Source organism: Vigna unguiculata, chromosome 4 (genome assembly GCF_004118075.2).
Source record: "Vigna unguiculata cultivar IT97K-499-35 chromosome 4, ASM411807v1, whole genome shotgun sequence".
Taxonomy (NCBI): Eukaryota; Viridiplantae; Streptophyta; class Magnoliopsida; order Fabales; family Fabaceae; genus Vigna; species Vigna unguiculata.
Window position 1 is genome coordinate 15,177,786 of NC_040282.1, and position 19,178 is coordinate 15,196,963.

General features: G+C 31.5%; 1 long non-coding RNA gene and 1 other non-coding gene across 2 annotated transcripts; one reads left to right on the forward strand and one right to left on the reverse strand.

Annotated features, from left to right (window-relative positions):
* Positions 1-8,160: 8,160 nt before the first annotated feature.
* On the forward strand, positions 8,161-9,247 carry LOC114182393. Its single transcript, XR_003604078.1, has 2 exons — positions 8,161-8,422; positions 8,588-9,247. It is a non-coding gene; the product is annotated as an uncharacterized LOC114182393 (long non-coding RNA).
* A 4,228-nt stretch (positions 9,248-13,475) lies between these two features.
* On the reverse strand, positions 13,476-13,547 carry TRNAP-AGG. Its single transcript has one exon. It is a non-coding gene; the product is annotated as a tRNA-Pro (tRNA).
* Positions 13,548-19,178: the final 5,631 nt, after the last annotated feature.

A 19,178-nucleotide genomic window follows, 5' to 3' on the forward strand; every position in this document is an offset into this window, starting at 1 on the left:
TCTTTGCATCATTTTGATCAAGTGATGTATCATAACTTTTATTAGTGTATAAAAAATATATTGATTAGAATTTAAGAAATTGAAGTAAACAAACATTTAAAATATATTTTAATTTGAATATTTATTTTTCTTTTATATTTTTTTAAAAATATTTTTAAATTTTATCAACTAGGTTTCATTAATGTTTTCAAATTTAATAAATATTTTGGTTCTAGTGAAATTTTATTTGGTATTCTAATCTAAAATGTAAACAATTGTAATTTATTTCAAAGTATTTGATATTGAAGAAACAACCATCTTCTTAAATATTTGATAATATTACTTTTCTTTTACCGTAATTTTTTATTATTTTATAAAAATTAATTAAAATTAATACTCGTTGAGTTTGGGTATGGAGATAGGGATAAATTTTTTTATGGCGATGGGTATGGGATAACGAAATCCGTCCCCACCCCGTTGTCATCCCTAGTCATCGTTTAAAGGAAATACTCCATCTAACAGGACAAAAAGTTAAAGAATGAAAACTTTATTAAAACTCATCATTTTTTAATTTTAAAACTAATTATACCGTTAATTTTGATATTATTTCTATTTATGATTTTCAAATAGAATTTTAAAAATATGAAGATCAAAAGATTATCAATACTAGAAATCCAATATTAAAATTGTTTACGATGAAAATTAGATATAACTCATTAAAAAGTTATGACTAACTAAAATTATATTTATTTAAATACTTTACATTTAGTTCTTTTTTATTTCAAGTAATATTTCCATTCATTAACTTTTTAAACATTTCATTCATAAAAATTTAACATATAGATATGTGAGGAAATTATGTTTAGAATAAATATTTTTTTTTATGCACATAACTTATACAATATTATGTTTTCTTTTACAGCAAAATTCACCAAAACAAATAGTTTATATAAAAAATTAAAAAAAATCAGAAAGGTCTTGAATCCTTGGAAAATCTATCACTAAGGGTGCGTTTGGAGAATATTCGAGAGAGAGTGAGTGAATAGATTTAAGGCGCTGAAAAGAGAATTGAGGTGTTGTTTGTTTTAAGGGATATATAATATGATTTAAATGGTTTTGAGATGAGAATTTGTGAGAGTTTTTGTATGATGTGATTGGTATGATAAGTTAAAAAAATATTTTAATGGATAAAATTAGATGATTACCATTTTATCCTTAAGAATAAATGTGATATAAATTTAAATGTAAATGGTAGAAATTATATTAATATTGAATTGAAGTTGTTATTTATAATTAGAAAAAAGTTAAAATTGAAAAAATGAAATTAAAATTAAAAGAAAATTGTAGAAATAAATTTTAATTATATTTTCTTAAATAATAAGTTGAATATTATTATTACAATTATTATCAACATTAATTTAAATAATAATTAATTTTTATTATTAGAGTTAATGTAAAATAATTTCATCATGATGCATTTGTCATAATTGATCCCATTAATATACAACATATCCTATTTCATCACTTTCTAAAATCAATTTAATGCTTCCTACCACCCAAATAATCAATTCAAGTTTTTCACATAACTTATTCTCTCCTTACAAGTAAATAAAAGCAAGGGTTTTTACGTAAATCACACATTCATATAAAGTAAAATGCGCGAATTTCTCATCTTTTTTATCCTTGCAAATCAACTCTTTGAAATCCATGCAGATCTTCAAAAACAAATGCTGATACAACTTGCAAATTCCTCCTTGTCATTCCACTTTAACAGTAAATTTATAGATTCATTCCACTTTAGCAGTAAATTTATAGATTCATTCCACTTTAGCAGTAAATTTATAGATTCAAGCATAGGCTAAGTGTCTTTTTCAAATTATGTAGCAATTATTAATTATATTGGTCATGCGAAAAATTCATTATTTTACTTTTACTCATCATATTATTAAATATTAAAATTTAACATATTGTTATAATTTTAGGTTTTGGAATTAAATTTTGAAATGCACATTTAAACATTTTTATTTTTTAATATAATTATTTGATTTTTAATGTTTGATATGATGATTTAATACTTATGTAATTATAATTTATTTTTTAATATTTTATGCCGTAGAATATATATATATATATATATATATATATATATATATATTAAATTTTGTATTTATGTGAACTAAATTTACATTATTATTGACCAGCACTAACACAAAAATGACTTTTAACATCCGTTATTTTTTGCTTTTGACGTATGTCCAAACTTCGACGTTGTACCAGGTGACGTTAAAATTGACGTTGAGACTAAAACCCAACGTCCTTAAACGTCGGTTGTAAGGAGCCCAACGTCCCTTAAGCGGTAGCGAACACGACCAATAGTGCTATGAGGGGCTTCTGATAGTTTGAAATTGATGAAGGATTATCTTGTTCCTTTTTAAGATGATTGAATATGGTGTGAGTTGATTAAGAAAGCTAAGTGAAATCCCCACTGGACATTAAGATAGCAAGCTATCTAGATGTGAAGGTTCCTTTCACAAAGCTTGAGAAGAAGATGATGGATTGATTCAAAACAAAAAGGAAATGGAAAACACATAAACCATAGAAAACCAAGAATAATTAAAGGAAGAAGAAAACATAAAATGGAAAGGAAAGAAATGGTAAAAAATGTGAGAAGCACGCCACTACAAGGCTAGGCTAGAAGTCATGACAACCTTGAAGATGAGTGGATGTGTGCCGCCACTTGCTATGCAAGATAAGGCTTAAAAGTATTCACTCCCAAGGGAGGAAACTCTCACAAATGGTTGAGACACAAGAGTGTTTTTACTTCAAAATGTTCAACCCTTTTACATGTTTAGGAGCACCCCTTATATAAAAGAGTTTATGGGCCTCTAAGCAAATAGAAGATACCTAAGGATGTCTCTACAAAAACCTAACCCTAGCTTCTAAATAATTTCTTTTTGCCAATTTTTCCTTTGGCATGAATGTGAAAAGGTTTGGAAAAACCTAGTAGCACAGAAGGCAGTCGTGAGTGCTGGAAAAATACACTGTGAGGGATATTGAGTAGACATTAACACACACTTTTATTGTAATTTTCGTTTTAAAAGGTTAAGTGAAATTAAGGGTGGAATGAATTAGAGTAAGAGAGGATAATTAAGGGATTAAGGGTCTGAGACAGGGGAGTGCATACGGAATCACAAGCTTCTGGGCGATTGGCATGAATTGTAGAGGAGAATTGGAGTGGGAAACCATTGTGGAAGAGTGAGGCAAGAGCAAGGGTGAGTTTGAATTAAAAGTCACGTGCAATCCGTGTTTGGAGCAAGGATCAGAGGTTAGGGGAACTGGAATTGTACCTTTAATTGCGTACTGTTTAATTTCATGAACTGTATGATTAAATTGAGGCATGTACAATGCCCTACTGTGTATAATTCGTGTTTCTGGAATTTTCCAAAAACCGCCTGGCGGACGATGAACTGCCGCCAGGCGACTCATCCAATTTTTACTTGTTTCCTGGGTTCCAGAGAGGAACCGCCTGGCGGTGAGCGTTGTGCCGCCAGGCGACACGTGACGACCAACCCAGATTCTGGGTTTTTGATTGAACTGCCTGGCGGTGATGAACACCCGCCAGGTGACGCGAACCAATTTTGGTTCGGTTTTGGTGTTTTGAGTGTTCTGATTGGATTTTAAATGGAAGGAAAGGGATCCTTAACTTTTAATTGAATACTTGACTAAAGAAATTAGGGAATTTCACTATCAATTAGAGTTAATTTGAGAGAACTGTTAAGAACACCCTTTTAAGGTTGATGAATTGGGATTTCGAAAACGACACTCATCTAAATGGAAAAATGTGAATGAATTCGGGTATGGAAAGTGTTAGAGATGAATTGTAATCCTAAAAGATAGAATCGGATCTTATAGAGTCAGAAATTGATGGAAATTAGAGTTGTTGTGAAGGGGGTAAGGTTCGCAGGTGCAGGAACCGCCTGGCGGCACCCATTTGGCCGCCAGGCTCCATACCAGTGAGACATGGTGCTCTGATTCACGAAAAATGCTGTTTTTCGTACTTTTCGTGGAACAGGAACCACCCGGCGGTAGTTCATGCCGCCAGGCGCCACCGATTTTCTAGTCTGCGCAGTTTTCGTAAAACTGCATTTCCCGCTTCGTTAACCGTCCGATTTGGGTAAATTTTGTAAGGTGTTTCACAACATGTTGTTCTTCACTTTGAACGGTGGAGATTCAAATTGGATGCCTGAAGAGGGAGATATACGTCACTCATGATTGGTTGTTGAATTCCCTAATAGTATGATTACTAATGGATGATTAAGTGTGATCAAGTGCTGGTATGGCCTTGATTGGTGAATGTATATATATAAATATATTGATGCATGATTGATGAGTATGTTTTTGGTAGTGCTTGTTGAGACATGTTGAATATATGAACCTATATATGTTAGCTCGAATGTAAGATGTTATAAGTGTGGAATAAGGCCACAATTGATGATATCACTATGACGAGTGTTGCATGATCATGACGGGTTTTGGAAAAGTATGGGAACATGATAATCATACTTTAAATGTAATGGAATTGTAAGCATGCAAAGGGTTGGGAAAATGAGAAGGGGAAAATAAAGTGTGTGTTGGAATTGATTTAAGAGGTAAGTATATATGAATTATAAAAGAGAGGAATGTGTGCTTATACTTGAAAGATGCATATGTGTTGTGATGTTGTAATTTGGAATATATGAATGTGTATGTTGATTTCTGGATGTTTGAGAATTAAATGGTTGAATTCTAGGAAATGAATTAGAGTACCTAAAACCAGTAGTGTCACATTACTGGTGTAGCGCCTAGCGGTGTAGACTGAACCGCCAGCGATAGTATGAAACAGGAATGTCTTATAAGTTGTGGCGCCCGACGGTGATGTGGAACGCCAGGCGGTCTGTACTGCCATTTCGCCTAGCGGCGCTTAGGCTACGCTAGGCGATGGTGTAGTGGTAGGGTGCATTGTGATATGTTTTGCATGGTTGTGGTGTGGGTCCTGGTCTGGATATGCTTGATGTTGTCATGAGCGGGTAGGTTCATGACTGGTGATGAACACGTGATGATATGAGCGGGGAGGTTCATATTCTATTACTCTCGTGTGGGGATACGAGCGAGGTAGGTTCGTATGTTCCGTGCTCACACTTGAGAGATGCTGCGTGCGGGGAGGTACGTAGCTGGTGGATCACGTGTGTTGGACTACGAGCGGGGAGGTTCGTAGAGTTGGACCACGAGCGGGCAGGTTCGTGGAAGCATTGGAATCCCTAAGACCAGCTTGAGTATATACCTTGTGTAGGGTGGTGTGCTTTGCTTGTTTTCTTTATCATGTTGTGTTGTGAAACTTGGATCAGGGGATGCTGTGCCATGAGCGGGTAGGTTCATGGATGGTGGTGAACACGTGATGATATGAGCGGGGAGGTTCATATCATGTTACTCTCGTGTGGGGATACGAGCGAGGTAGGTTCGTATGTTCCGTGCTCACACTTGAGAGATGCTGCGTGCGGGGAGGTACGTAGCTGGTGGATCACGTGTGTTGGACTACGGGCGGGTAGGTCCGTAGAGCAGGACTACGAGCGGGGAGGTTCGTAGAGGCAGGACCACGAGCGGGCAGGTTCGTGTGAGCATCATAAACCTGAATCCGAGGCTAATTATTTATGTGTTGTGAAGGTTGAAAAGCCTTGGGGATTAAGGTCTGGGCCAAGAATTAACTGAATAAAATAGATGGGTGTATCTTGACTTTTTTATTAACTTATATGTTAATTATTTATGAGCTCACCCTATCTGCTTGTGTTTGGCGATGATCGTGTAATGCGTTACACGGGAGCAGATGATGTTGCAGGTGGTGCTGATGAGGCATAGCATCGGAGAGAGGGTTAACTGGGAAAAGCTTTTACTGGAGTTTTACCGTTATTGTTTTTATGAAATTTGTAAATAGTGTCTTACTGATTTGTGAATTTGGATACTGTATTGGAGTTTCATAAATTATGGATTTTTGGATAACATCCGATTAATAAATGTTTTAAAATTTCCCGCGTTTTTGGGAAGCGAAGTATAATAAATGATGTTTCATCATATTTCTTAATTTTTATTACTTAAATTAGTAATATCCGACCGGGATGTTACACCAACTATGGTGAATGCAAGGCTAATTTCGTTCTAACACAAAAGGAGACAAAGAATGTGTCTCATATGTCTCCAAAAAGTGGCCAAAGTGTGCTAAAAACAAAGGAGACCAAAGGTACATAGGTACACTTGTTTTATGCCTTTTACTTTATGCTTTATGTCTTTGCTTTACTCTCTCATCCACATCATTTATGCTCCCCAATCACCATGCGCCACCTAGCATTGCTTTCTTACTCCTAATTAACCTACAAAGCAAATAAACATAGATTAGCATGTTGGCTTAAGTCAAGTCAACTATAGTCAACAAGTCAAACCTAGTCAAAGGTCAACAAGTCAACTAAAGTTGATTCAACTAAGTCAACTTAGGGAATCAAAAATAACAAACACAAATGAAAGGGGTGAAGGATTAGTGAACTTCCTTTCTAAACATCTTTAGTCTTCTTAAGCATGTGTCTCCATCCTTGGTTGGGGTCAATCCTTCATCAGAAATCCTTATTGGTTCACAACACTAAGAACCCTTACTGGTTCACAACACCAAGAACCCTTACTGGTTCACAACACTAAGAACCCTTACTGGTTCACAACACCAAGAACCCTTACTGGTTCACAACACCAAAATGGGACTCCCAAAAGCATTGAAACTCCATTGTCGTTCCTTCTTTACCCTCTTCAGCTTCTCCCTTTTTCTGCTTAACACAATCACCGCAAGTGAACAACAACTTCGCCTTGTGCTTTGGGTTCCAATTCTGGTTTCCTCTACCACACCCCCATCGTGGTTCGAGTCGGCTTTGGTTTTGCAGAAATTGGACACTACAGTCTAAGTCAACGCTACTGCTAGACGTCACTGTCGTCGTTGAACGTCATCGAAGGAGCTTTACAACACCCATGCGAAATTTGGACAAAACAATTGGTGAAAACGCTAAAACATTTGAACCAAGGTAGCCAATCAACTTCCAATTGAGTTAAATGAAGTAAAAATTACCTTTCTTGGTAGTCGAAAACTTCATTTACGCTGTTGTGTGCCTGTGGAAGAAGGAGTGCCAACGAACAGTGCAACAGAAAAGCGTTCGTGTTTCTTTTTTAACGTCTGATTTGGAATGCCGACATCATTTGACGTCCAATCTACAACAAGCCAATGTCAATTTTGAACTCAACGTCGAGGGAAGGGCTAGCCAACGTCAATTTCTGGCGTTTTAATTATAAAAATGTCATCGGTCATCTTTAACGTTGAATTTGTTGTGGTCAAACATGGAATGGAGACGTTATAAGTTATTTTTGTGCTAATGAGGTCTAAAATAATTCATTAAGCAAAACATCAAACTGAGAGATATGAAATATTAACACCCTTACAATCAGGAAAAAATGATATCGAATCCAGATATTATTATATCTTTACTCTATCTTATTTGTTATTATATTGACAAACCCACAAAAGTCTATAAATACATTATAACACATGGAGTATACAAATCAAATATTTATTCTTTATACTTATACTCACGGAACTTTTCTCTATGTGGCATATTAAGCTTGTTTCCGAGATCAGATTAGTTCACCTCGGATCAAGTCCATTTTCGATAAGAAAAATCTATTATAATATTATCTTTCTAATTTTTATTTTTTATAAAAAAATAATTTAATTAGCATTTAGGATATAGGAGGGGAACGATCATATCTTTTACTCTATTACAGTAAAGTTAGATAAAAATTTCACTTCTTAAATATAGACACAAAAATTAAGATGAATTTTTTTCTTTAAGAAAAGGTGAACATGAAAGTAATTAAAAGAACCATCCCTCTAACCAAATCAATAAGTTCTTAGGATTGGTTTAGTTTGAAATTTCTAAGAGAATTAAAAATCTTTAAATAAATGAAAATTCAGTGTTAAAATTTTATTTTTCTTCGAATATCCAATCAGAACCTAGCTGTAAAGATTTATAAGAAATAATAGTAACAATTGATTTTTTTTTCCATAGTTATATATATATATATATAGTAGCCATTGTCCAAATTAAACACGAACCACTTGATTGAAAACATGTCTTCTTCAATGTTCTCTTTCCTTATCTCACTATGGAATTGTCATTATCTATTCTTCAACTACTTTTTCAATACCTAAACCGATTCTTCTCCAACTTGTCTCCTACCATAGCCAAAAACTCTCTCTCTCTTTCTCTCTCTGGTTTCTTCCTTCTTCCGGTTAAAACACCTTTTAATATTCACTCACTGTTCTCTTCAACTCCTCACTCCTGTTTTTGTGAGAAGGCCATCAACAACTTGTGTCAAGGTATATATTCTATTCCTTAATTACTTTTTTTTCCCCTGTCATATATGTGCTTCTTCATCATCCTATAATCCAAATGAATATTACTTAATTAGTTTGTTTCTTTTTCTATATATCCTAATTTCTTGCCTTCTTTTATTTATATATTCATATATATTATATGTGCAGAGAGTCTGAATGAAGTGGTGGACATGTTGAAGAGTTTATTGACAGAAGATAGAGAGCACAGCTGAACATACCCAAAAGGTTTTGTGTGTGTGCAGTTTTGTGCTCTCTGATCTTCTGCCAATGTACTCAGTTTCTCACCAACTCTTGTTAGTTTCATGATTTCATATGAGAATTGAATACCCTTTGGTTTGATTTTCTTGAACATGCAAATTTCTCAGGGAGAAGACTCAGGTTAGTGCTTGCTTCTATACTTTAACATCTATACACATATATCTGTGTTTGTGCTGCAACTGTGCCACTGCATTAATTCGAAAGCACACGTTAAAGAAGGTATCAGAAAACACTCAAAATTTGTCTTTGCTTTCAACAGTTTCTTGCTTCAATCGATGGCTGCATGATGATTTGTAGTTTAGTTAACTGTGTTTATATATAAACTATGAAGTATTCATTCAACACAGCTAGCACTGAGAAAGGAAAAGCACATTTTCACATTCAGCAGTTGACTTGACTGAGTCAGATATGCTTTGTGAGTGGTTACAGTGACTTGGAGTTTATCTACATAACTATATCTTTTAATTACATTGATAAGAGTTTGAACTTTACATTAATCTCTTAACTTGATCTTAATATGTCTCAAAAAAGGTGAATTAGATTACCCAGTTAAGCTGAAAAAAGAGAAAAGATGGAGTAAGGTAATAATAAATATATAGGATTGCTCTCAGAGACATAGCTGGAATCTATGTATCTATGTATTTTATTCATATGTTGTTGATATGATAGAACACATATGACAAATGATAAAATATATATTATTGCATTCATTTCAGTACATTCTTTATTATTAAATGAAATATAGATGAATCTTATTTGGATCTCATTTTTGTATTTACGTCGATTATTATTGAAAAAATATATATATTAGTAGAAACAAAAAAATCCTCATGTTCATTGGTCTTTGTTTCTTTTTAATGTGACCCACTTGTCCTTTACTTAAAACAAAGAGTATGCTAAAAATACTATTATAGGAGAGTGACATTCTAGCTTACAAATCAACCTGACTTTGCAACAAGTTTGGCTTTAATGGAAACCTAGTATCTCATATTTGGATCTTCACATCTAGTTGTAATTTATTAACCAAATTTTTCATTTTCTTTTGTTTTTCAAGAATTTTTTCGGTAAAACTAGTTTAATACATGTAAGTAATGAAAAAAGTGCACTTTGATATTATTCCTTTTAACTCAAAATTTTAAGATTGAAATTTTTTTTATATGTTATTTAATTTTCTTATTTTTTTATTTAATATGAATATTTTATTTATACTTAAATTCCTAATATAGATATCTATAGCAAACTTAATTAAAAAGAAATTGTGAGAGAAAAGAAACATATCAATGGATTTATATCGTAGAATATTGGAAAATTTAAATTTTCTGTTGAATTTTTTGTATTGTATCTTCAAAATATACCGATTGAAATGATTTTAATATTTTAAAATATCTTTAACAAAATTATAATATACCAACATCAGTGTATTTTAATGTTACTTAGAGGATATCGTCAAAAAATTCAGTAAAAAATTTGGAGTCGATAGTAAGTAACATGTAATATGTGAATGAATCCAAAAAGTTTGAAGATGGAAGGGTTGATATATCCATTGTATATTTGATTGATTACATGTAGAAATGTTTGTAATGGCAATGGTACACTCCATGGTGACTTTTGATGCTTTTTTTTTTTGTCTAATAGAGTATAGGTTGGGTTTTAGGAGTTGTTGTATAGTTATAGATGGAGAGAATCTTGAGAGTGCATTGGAGATTGAGGGGGAAACAAAGTTTAGCTGTCACAGCAGATAAGTAAGGATACGTGCTCCCTGCTCACATCTATTTTGGACAAATTGGAAAAGCCTTGTCTTTTGTCCTTTCTCACTCCATATTTGAAACTTCAACCTCTCTCCTTGTACTCCTCTTTTGGCCTTTTCCTCCATTTTTCTTTCAAGTTTTTGGTGTAGGGTACTACAAAATTCTAACAGAATCTTTTATCATTTACAAAAATGCATAAACAATCATGCCAATCACCCAAACCCATGCACACACATAACTCTTTAATCTTCTATATATTAAATACCCATTATTGTTGGTTTCCCTTCTTCTTTCTACCCATCCAAATCAACCAAAATGATCTTTTAACAATTAAATTTAGATAATTTTCTCTTATAATCTGAGATGACATTTTATTTATTTTTTTCTTTTTTTATTTCTCTATTTTAAAACCATTTAGAAGATGTCATCTCAAGTCGTAAAAAAAAAGTTGTCAAAATATCATTTTTCTATCTTGAAAATGAGCAGAGAGATGTTAAAAAAATAACCAAACTAAATACAATGTATTTAGGGATGAAAATTAAGGTGAAATTCTTTTAATGTATTTCTAATTGCATTGGTCTTAGACTTCAGTTATTAAAAAAATTTGTAGTATACAAAGCAATATGCCTCAGTTTTACTAATAATCGAGGCAAAATTGAGGCCTAAACATTAGTGTAAAATAAAATAATTATAAAAAAAAGTGAAAATTTTGAAATTGTAGCAAATTTATAGGTATTGGTTATGAAACAATTAAAACATATAACATTATAGGCCTCAGTATTATAGGTCTCGGTTATGGAGCAATTAAGGTAAAAAAAAAATCTATATAAAATAAAATAATTGAAAAAAGGAATGACAATTTTGAACTTTTAGCACAGTTATAGACCTCAATTATGAAACAACCGAAGCATATAGCATATATAGGTCTCAATTATGGAGCATCCAAGACCTAAATCTCTGTGTAAAATAAAATAATTAAAAAAATAAGTGAATTTTGAAATTTTAGTAAACTTATAGATTTTAGTTCTGAAACAACCGAAACATATAACATGTATAGGCCTAGGTTATAGAGCAACCAAGGCCTAAATCTCTGCGTAAAATAAAATAATTAAAAAAATGTGACAATTTTGAAAGTTTAGAAACTTATAGGTTTCGATTATGAAAGAACTAAAGTATATAACATATATAAGCCTTGGTTATGGAGCAACCGAGGACTAAACCTCTGCGCAAAATAAAATAATTAAAAAAAAGTGACAATTTTAAAATTTTAGCAAATTTATAGGTTTTGATTTTGAAACAATTGAAGCATATAGTATGTATATGTCACGGTTATGGAGCAATCAAGGTCTAAACTTCTAAGTAAAATAAAACAATTAAAAAAAGTGACAATTTTGAAATTTTTGCAAATTTATAGGTTTCGATTCTAAAATAAACGAAGTATATAACATGTATAGGTCTCGGTTATGGAACAACCGAAGTCTAAACTTTTGTGTAAAATAAAATAATAAAAAAATAAGTAGTAATTTTGAAATTTTAGAAAATTTATAGGCCTCAAGTATGAAACAATTGAAGCATATAACATGCATAGACTTTGGTTATGGAGTAACAAAGACTTAAACCTTTGTGTAAAATAAAAATTTTAAAAAAAAGTGGCAATTTTGAAATTTTAACAAACTTATATGCCTTAATTTTGAAGCAACCAAAACATATAGCATGTATATGCCTCGGTTATGGAGCAATCGAGGCCAATACTTCAGTGCTAAAATAAAATAATTGAAAAAAGTATCAATTTTAAAAATTTTTCGAATTATAGACTTCGATTCCTTTGAAGGCGTCAACAAATGAGGCCTGTAAGTTTACAAAAATTTCAAAATCACTACCATAATTTTATAAGTTTTTTTTCTTTAAAATTGAAATATATCATCCGAGTTAAAAAGTTAAAATTGTACTGCACCAGTAAAAATGTGTAAAAATAATATTTTTAAATTCTAAATTGTATAATCCAAAATATCTACGGATTACATAATTCAAAATTATAGTTTCAGTATAAGTATAATTAAAATTTAAAAAAAATATGAGAATGCAAGAAGAAAACGTGGGAGTGTATGGAAGAAATTCCCATGCGTATATCATATTAAAGTGTCGTTTAGATATATTTTCTAATTATGCTTATGAACGAAGGTTTTTTTTGTACTGCCAAGATGAACTTGCACCTAGTCCCTCTTAAATGTAATAAGAAAAAAAATCTAATTCCTAGATGTGTTACTTGAGTTTTAAAAAGTGATTTTTTCCGAAATTATAATTCCTTTGTCTAATTTTTATAAATGTAATTTTTATTGTATATATTCATATTATTATATTAGTTAAGTTTAACACACTATTTTAAAATTATAATATTTTAATTTAATATTTGACTCGAAAAATATATTGTTCTTGGCTCAAACAATCAAACATTTCAACTTCAACAATTGTGTTCTACGGCATATCATACTCTCTCTTTTTTCAAATTTCGTATCCTTTGACAAGAATCAAAAACTTTTACCATGAACGGCAACGGCCACAAGCTTTTAAAACAAGTATATTTTGTGTTTGATATTGTTTGCGGATATATTTTATTCTTGTTATATTTAAAATTATTTCTTAAAACGCTATTTTTTTAATATATATATATATATATATATATATTAACATAGCTTAATTTAATTTACTTGTAAAAAGTATATAGTTGTTATGAGCATTTAGTCAAAGATAATTTAGTTTTAAAACTTATAAATTAAATTCAGCATACTATATTTAAAACAGAGTATTTCGATATATAAGTTACAGAATAAAACATGTAAAAAAAAAAAAACTTTTTTCTTAATGTTACCAAAATAACTAAATCAATTATTGGATACCACTTGTCAACTACCCTCTGCCTTGCACCATGTTAGGTATATTGGTAAGGTAACCCATAAATAAATAATAAAAACAAAAAAAAAAATTATTTTCGCGTAAAATTCTTGTAAGTTAAAAAATGTAATGGGAGAGGGGCATTCCGAGAATTGAACTCGGGACCTCTCGCACCCTAAGCGAGAATCATACCACTAGACCAAATGCCCACTTTTGTTCCTATTATTGTTAGTTTCCTAATTATAAACATTATTATAGACTATTGTTAAATTTGTTTTAATTGTATAGTTTGGTAAATACGTATTTTGGTTCTTGTGAATCAAAATTAATATACACAATGAAATTTTAATTTAGATGTTCAACTTAAAATCTAATTTTAAAAACCTAAATGCTTCTATTTTAAATTAAAAAGGTAAAGTTACATATTAAATTATCAAAATTATATTTAAGTGATCATAGAAAAATTTACAATATTAAGTCACTTATGGTGTTTCAAAATATAACTAATAAGATATAAATGATAATTTACATTATTAGATACAAGTTTAAATTTAAGAGTTTTTATCAAAACCATTATAAAAATAATATCATATTTTAATGTCTCTAAAAATATTATTTAGTGTGTAATATATTTTATAAATATCTATAAGACACGAAAAATTATGCTACAAAAAAGTGTTACAAATGCAAATACTAGAAACATGTCAAATAAAGTGATATAATCATACAAAGAAAGACTAAATGAAGTCTATAAGATGCATGAGACATAAATGAATGAAGATTAGACAAATTTACTAAGTACTAAAGAGAATATATATTACTTAAAGAGTAGGCAAATCATTGCATGAAAAGACTAAAACCTAGTACAAACATGTAGATGAAACAAGTTGGAATTATATGATGTCAGTTCATTGGTAGACGAAGCTTAGATGTGAAACTGATAAATGGATTACATCTAGACTTAAAGTAAGATGACTAAAAGTTTTCAAAGATGATTTTGACACAAGTTCACCGACCTTTTGAGTTATTATAGATAACATCAATTGTCTTGTGACAAAGACTAGGTGACTCAAGTCATAATCAAACATAACAACTACGTTGCTACATTGTTTAGTAGAAATAATTGTGCTTTGACTATTAGTTATAACTTTGGCATCATAAACTTAATCCAAAAATTGATATCAAATTCAAAGCCACAAGTTTATTTTCAGTGGGACAATTATTGTGGGAGACATTATTATTGTAGATGACATCAAATTATACTATTGAGAAAGTTAAGTAAGTCAAATCATAATACAATCATGACATTTGAATTAGTATATATTGTAATTTTCTTTCCTTTAATAAAATTACATTACTCTTTATTATTTGTTTCAATTTTTCTTTCGTGTTTTTACTTTAGTTGAACAAAATAGCACACATGTAACAACATGATTTTATTTCAAAATTAAATATAGGAATCATAGAAAGAAGGAATTTATAAATAAATTACATAAACAAAAGACAAAAAAAAATGGATTGCTAATGGAAGAAAGAATCATCCTTTCTATATGTCATTTCATATTTTTGTTCAACTTGATTTGAAGTTTAGTTTGAAACTATACTCACTAGAAAAGAGAATTAGTTTCTCGAGGTAGAGAGCCATTTAAAGTAAACCAGATTTTGCCTTTAGATAAAATAGTCGAATTGTTAATAGAGATCTGATGGCAAATACCCTAGCCAAAGAACTATCCACAAAATCCATAGCTAAGCACATACAAGAAGAATGAGTTTCATCTGTGATAGGTGGACCCAAACTCTTATTCTTTTGGACTTGTGAGTTTTTAGTAGAGTAGGTTTCTTTTAGGCCTTGTATGATGGGTCAAGTAGTCTAGGGTTTTCTTTGGACCTTGAATCATGGGCAAGTAGTGTAAAATATTCTTTTGGACCTTGTATAATGGGCCAAGTAGTCCAAGGTTTTCACAATTTAAATATATCTTCCTCCTCTAATTCTTTAAAGCGTCTTATAAGGACAAAAATCATGAAATGGTTTTCAAACACGAAAATATACAATATCTTAGATGTGATGATTGACCCAAATTATATTATCTCAACAAACTTGATATCGAAACATTAGCGTTGTGATAGCACTGTCGTTGACGCGATCAAATTAATACTACTAAACTATAGCAACTTCAGTATTACTAAGATAGTAGTCAAGAAAATAGAAAGGGTAAAGTAACCCTAAGTCGTCTCCCAACGCACACGGAATTGATTTTTAACAAATTAGTTCTTATAAAACTATACAAATGAGTTAGTCAAATAAAATAAAAAATATAGGGGATTAAGATAAACAAAGATAGAAATAAAATTTAAAAGATAAAAAGAAATGAAAACAATAGTAAAGAAAATAGAATGATTCCATTGCTTTTTCAAAATAGATTCATCATCAGTTATTTAAAGATTATTGCTCAATTAATTATTGTTATAGATTTACAAATTAATCAATGTAAAGTCTCAATTAATTTGTTGCCGTTCTCACTTTTAACCAAAGTACAGTCTCAATTAAAAGTGAGGACTTTTAGATTATCCACATTAAATTCAACCAAAGTACAGTCTCAATCAAATTTACTATGCCTAATCATGTCTATTCTTTTATCTTCTCGCCAAATAAAAAGCTTAATTAATCAAAGTAAAGTCTCAATTAATTGTAGTTAGAGTAAATACATTTAACCAAAGTAAAGTCTCAATTATTGGTAAAAACTCATTTAATCATATGAAAGTTTTTAAATAAAATCAAAGTAAAGTCTCAATTAGATTTAAAAACCCTTGTACTCATATGATCAACATGCATATAGATTTAAAATTCATTACTTTTTACGTGATTCAAAGATAAAAGACATAGATGAATGCAAACCTCAACAATAATAAAAAGAACAAAGAAATTAATTGATCTAACCTCAGAATCCAATTAAGAAATTACAATGGAATCAACCCAAGAAGTTTAGAACTCCATGAATGCAAAATAAAAATAGAAGAATAGAGAGAAGAAAAGAGAGAGAAAGGAAACGAAATTAGGCACCCCTAAGGGTTCCAAAACTCCGAAGTCCCGAACTTGTTTTTTTTGCTTCTCCCTTAGTCTCTTTATATAGGAATTGGACTGGGCTTTTCTGTTACTAAAACCTCTCAAATATCTTTTAAAATAAAGATAAAGATAAATATTCAAAGATATTTGGAGAGATATAGACTATTTAACAAATATAGTTGGCTAATAATTTATTATATAATTAAATAAATAAATTATTTAAAGATATATTATAAATTATCACCAAATAATATTTGTATTAATTTTCTAAATAGTCTATTTTTAATCCTGTAGTCCAAATTTGCAGAGACATCCAAAAATATCAATATTTGCAATTAAACCCCTCTCCTTTGACCAGTCTTTGACTTTTTTACCAGATTTGACCAACTTTGACCAGTTTGACTGTGCAATAGCAGACTGACACATGGCAGCTCCTTCTATCTCTAGAATTAGGGTTTCACTCTCACACTTTGGCTGCGGAGAGGAATGAGCTTTGACGGCTGCTGCCATGGTGGACTCTGACTCGGTGAGGAATGAAAGTGCAGGGAGGCTCGCTGTCACGGTGGTTGCATTCGCTGCAGCATGGTTGACGGAACTGTGGTGGCCGGAGAGTTTGCGGCAGCTGCCGGCGAAGGTGGAGGGCGGACGGCGGCTGCCATGGTGATGGAAGGAGATGATGAAAATTAGGGTTAGGGTTTCATTTTGGAAGATGGTGATGTGGCAAGATCTGATTGGTCAATTTGGTGAGTGTAGGATTATGACACAAGTCAACATGTGGTTGGACAAATTTAAAAGTTGGGGATTGCCACATGGCATGATCTGAGTGAGTTGGGTTTAAGTGGTAGGAGGGGTGTAAATAGACATATTAGGGGGTGCATAAGTGATTTTTCCAGAACTTGCTAATTTCAGCCTTATTTAAAGGTGTTTTGTAACTTTAATCAATTTATTTTCCCACCTTGAATGAGCTTAATCTTAACTTCAGCTGCATCAACAAACGTTAAAATATCCAAGAAATAATTTATGCAACTAAAAATCACTTTTTAAGACATTTTTATCACACAAGCTCAAATAGCCTAATTATCAGAATTATCAATTAAATCACTGTTTAAGCACATAAATTCAATTAAATACCCAGAATTGAACACTGAATGAGGGCAAAAATACGCACTCATCACGTTGTTTGTGATAACAAAAACTCTCTTATGTAGTGTTCCTTTCAGACGATGGTATTGTTTATGTGTATTGGCGAGGACGAATTTTTGACTTTGCCTGTGTTCTTTTAAGAGTATATGCAGCGATTTGTGGGTGTCGATTTGCGGGATGGAGCGTTTATTCTATCCACCCAAAAGTGAGCTGATTTGAGTTATTTTGGATAACATTACGAAATTAACCCTTATTTTAAACACTTAAACCAGTGAACCAACTACTCCTTTCACAGGTTCCTTTCTGCTTCAAGCTTCCAAGATTCCTTTTGCTTTCGTGCTGCCAACCTGCTAGATTCCTGAACCTACACCTGAAGATTCTTGCCAACAAGATTCCCGTCCGTTTGAATTTGCTTGTGTGCTTGTGTTTGAACTTTGCCCTGCCATTTAAAATGGGTTGTTGTGTGAGTGTGTGGTTGTGAATGTTCGTGGATGCTTTGGAGTTGGACATTCCCACCATGGTCTGTCATTTGTTCGAAGGTCAGTGGTGGTCTTATTTCACCATAAGAACAGAAGTGGTGTGTGTGAATTGAATGCACCAATGTTGGTGTGTGGTGTAGGTTTGTGAGTGCAAGAAGACACATGGGCTGTGGTGGGGGAGGAAGATGGTAGAGGTGGTGGGCTGTGGTGGGGGATGAAGATGGTAGAGGTGGTGGAGGAAGGCTGATGGAAGGGGGATGCACACTGGTTACATAACTAGTGTGATGTAGTGTGAGTGTGTGGCATCGGTTACGTAACTGATGCTTGTGCAAAAGGAAGAGTGACATCGGTTACGTAATTGGTGTCGTGTGTGTGTGTTTTGATTTTTTTTAACTATGTTTGTGTTTTTGCAGGTAATAATTTTAACTCATTAATTATTTTAATACTTTTTCTTTAATTCATATTAATTATTTTTAATTATTTTTATAACATCAAATTACAAAATCATTCTCTTTTTACACAAGGGTATTTTGGTAACTTTATAATTCTATTTATTTTTACAATTTATTTTATTTATTACATCAATCAAATTTCTTAGTAACTTTCATAAAACTTATCTTCAAATCCACTTACTTAAACCTCTAAATCCACTAAAGAAAACATACAAATTCATCCACTCAAATCCACACAAATCCATATTCACACTCTCGCGCAAATTTATACCCCAAAGGAACACACCCTTAGTTCTTGACAAGGAAATTTTGTTTTGATATACATAATAATCTCACATCACTTAAAAGTCAAAGCTAAAGATAATCAAAATATATCTTCTTCCTTCAACCCTTTTAAGTTATCTTTGAAAAACAAAATCTTAATAAAAGCTTTAGTCTCTAAAATATTATTTGCTTTTGAGTTTGAAAAATTGAAGCATAAAACTATATTTAAATTATTTTTAATCTTTGAATTTTTCGCTAGGACGGTGGTATACGGAAACAAATAGTAACATTTTATAACATGTTTCTAAAAACCTGTTTAGACCACTCCATTGTTTGTTTGAGTATTTAAGATATATTGAAATATCAAATCTATAGTACGTATATTAAATTACAACACTTGTTTATTAGAAAATGTAAATTGTATTTATGAAGTATACG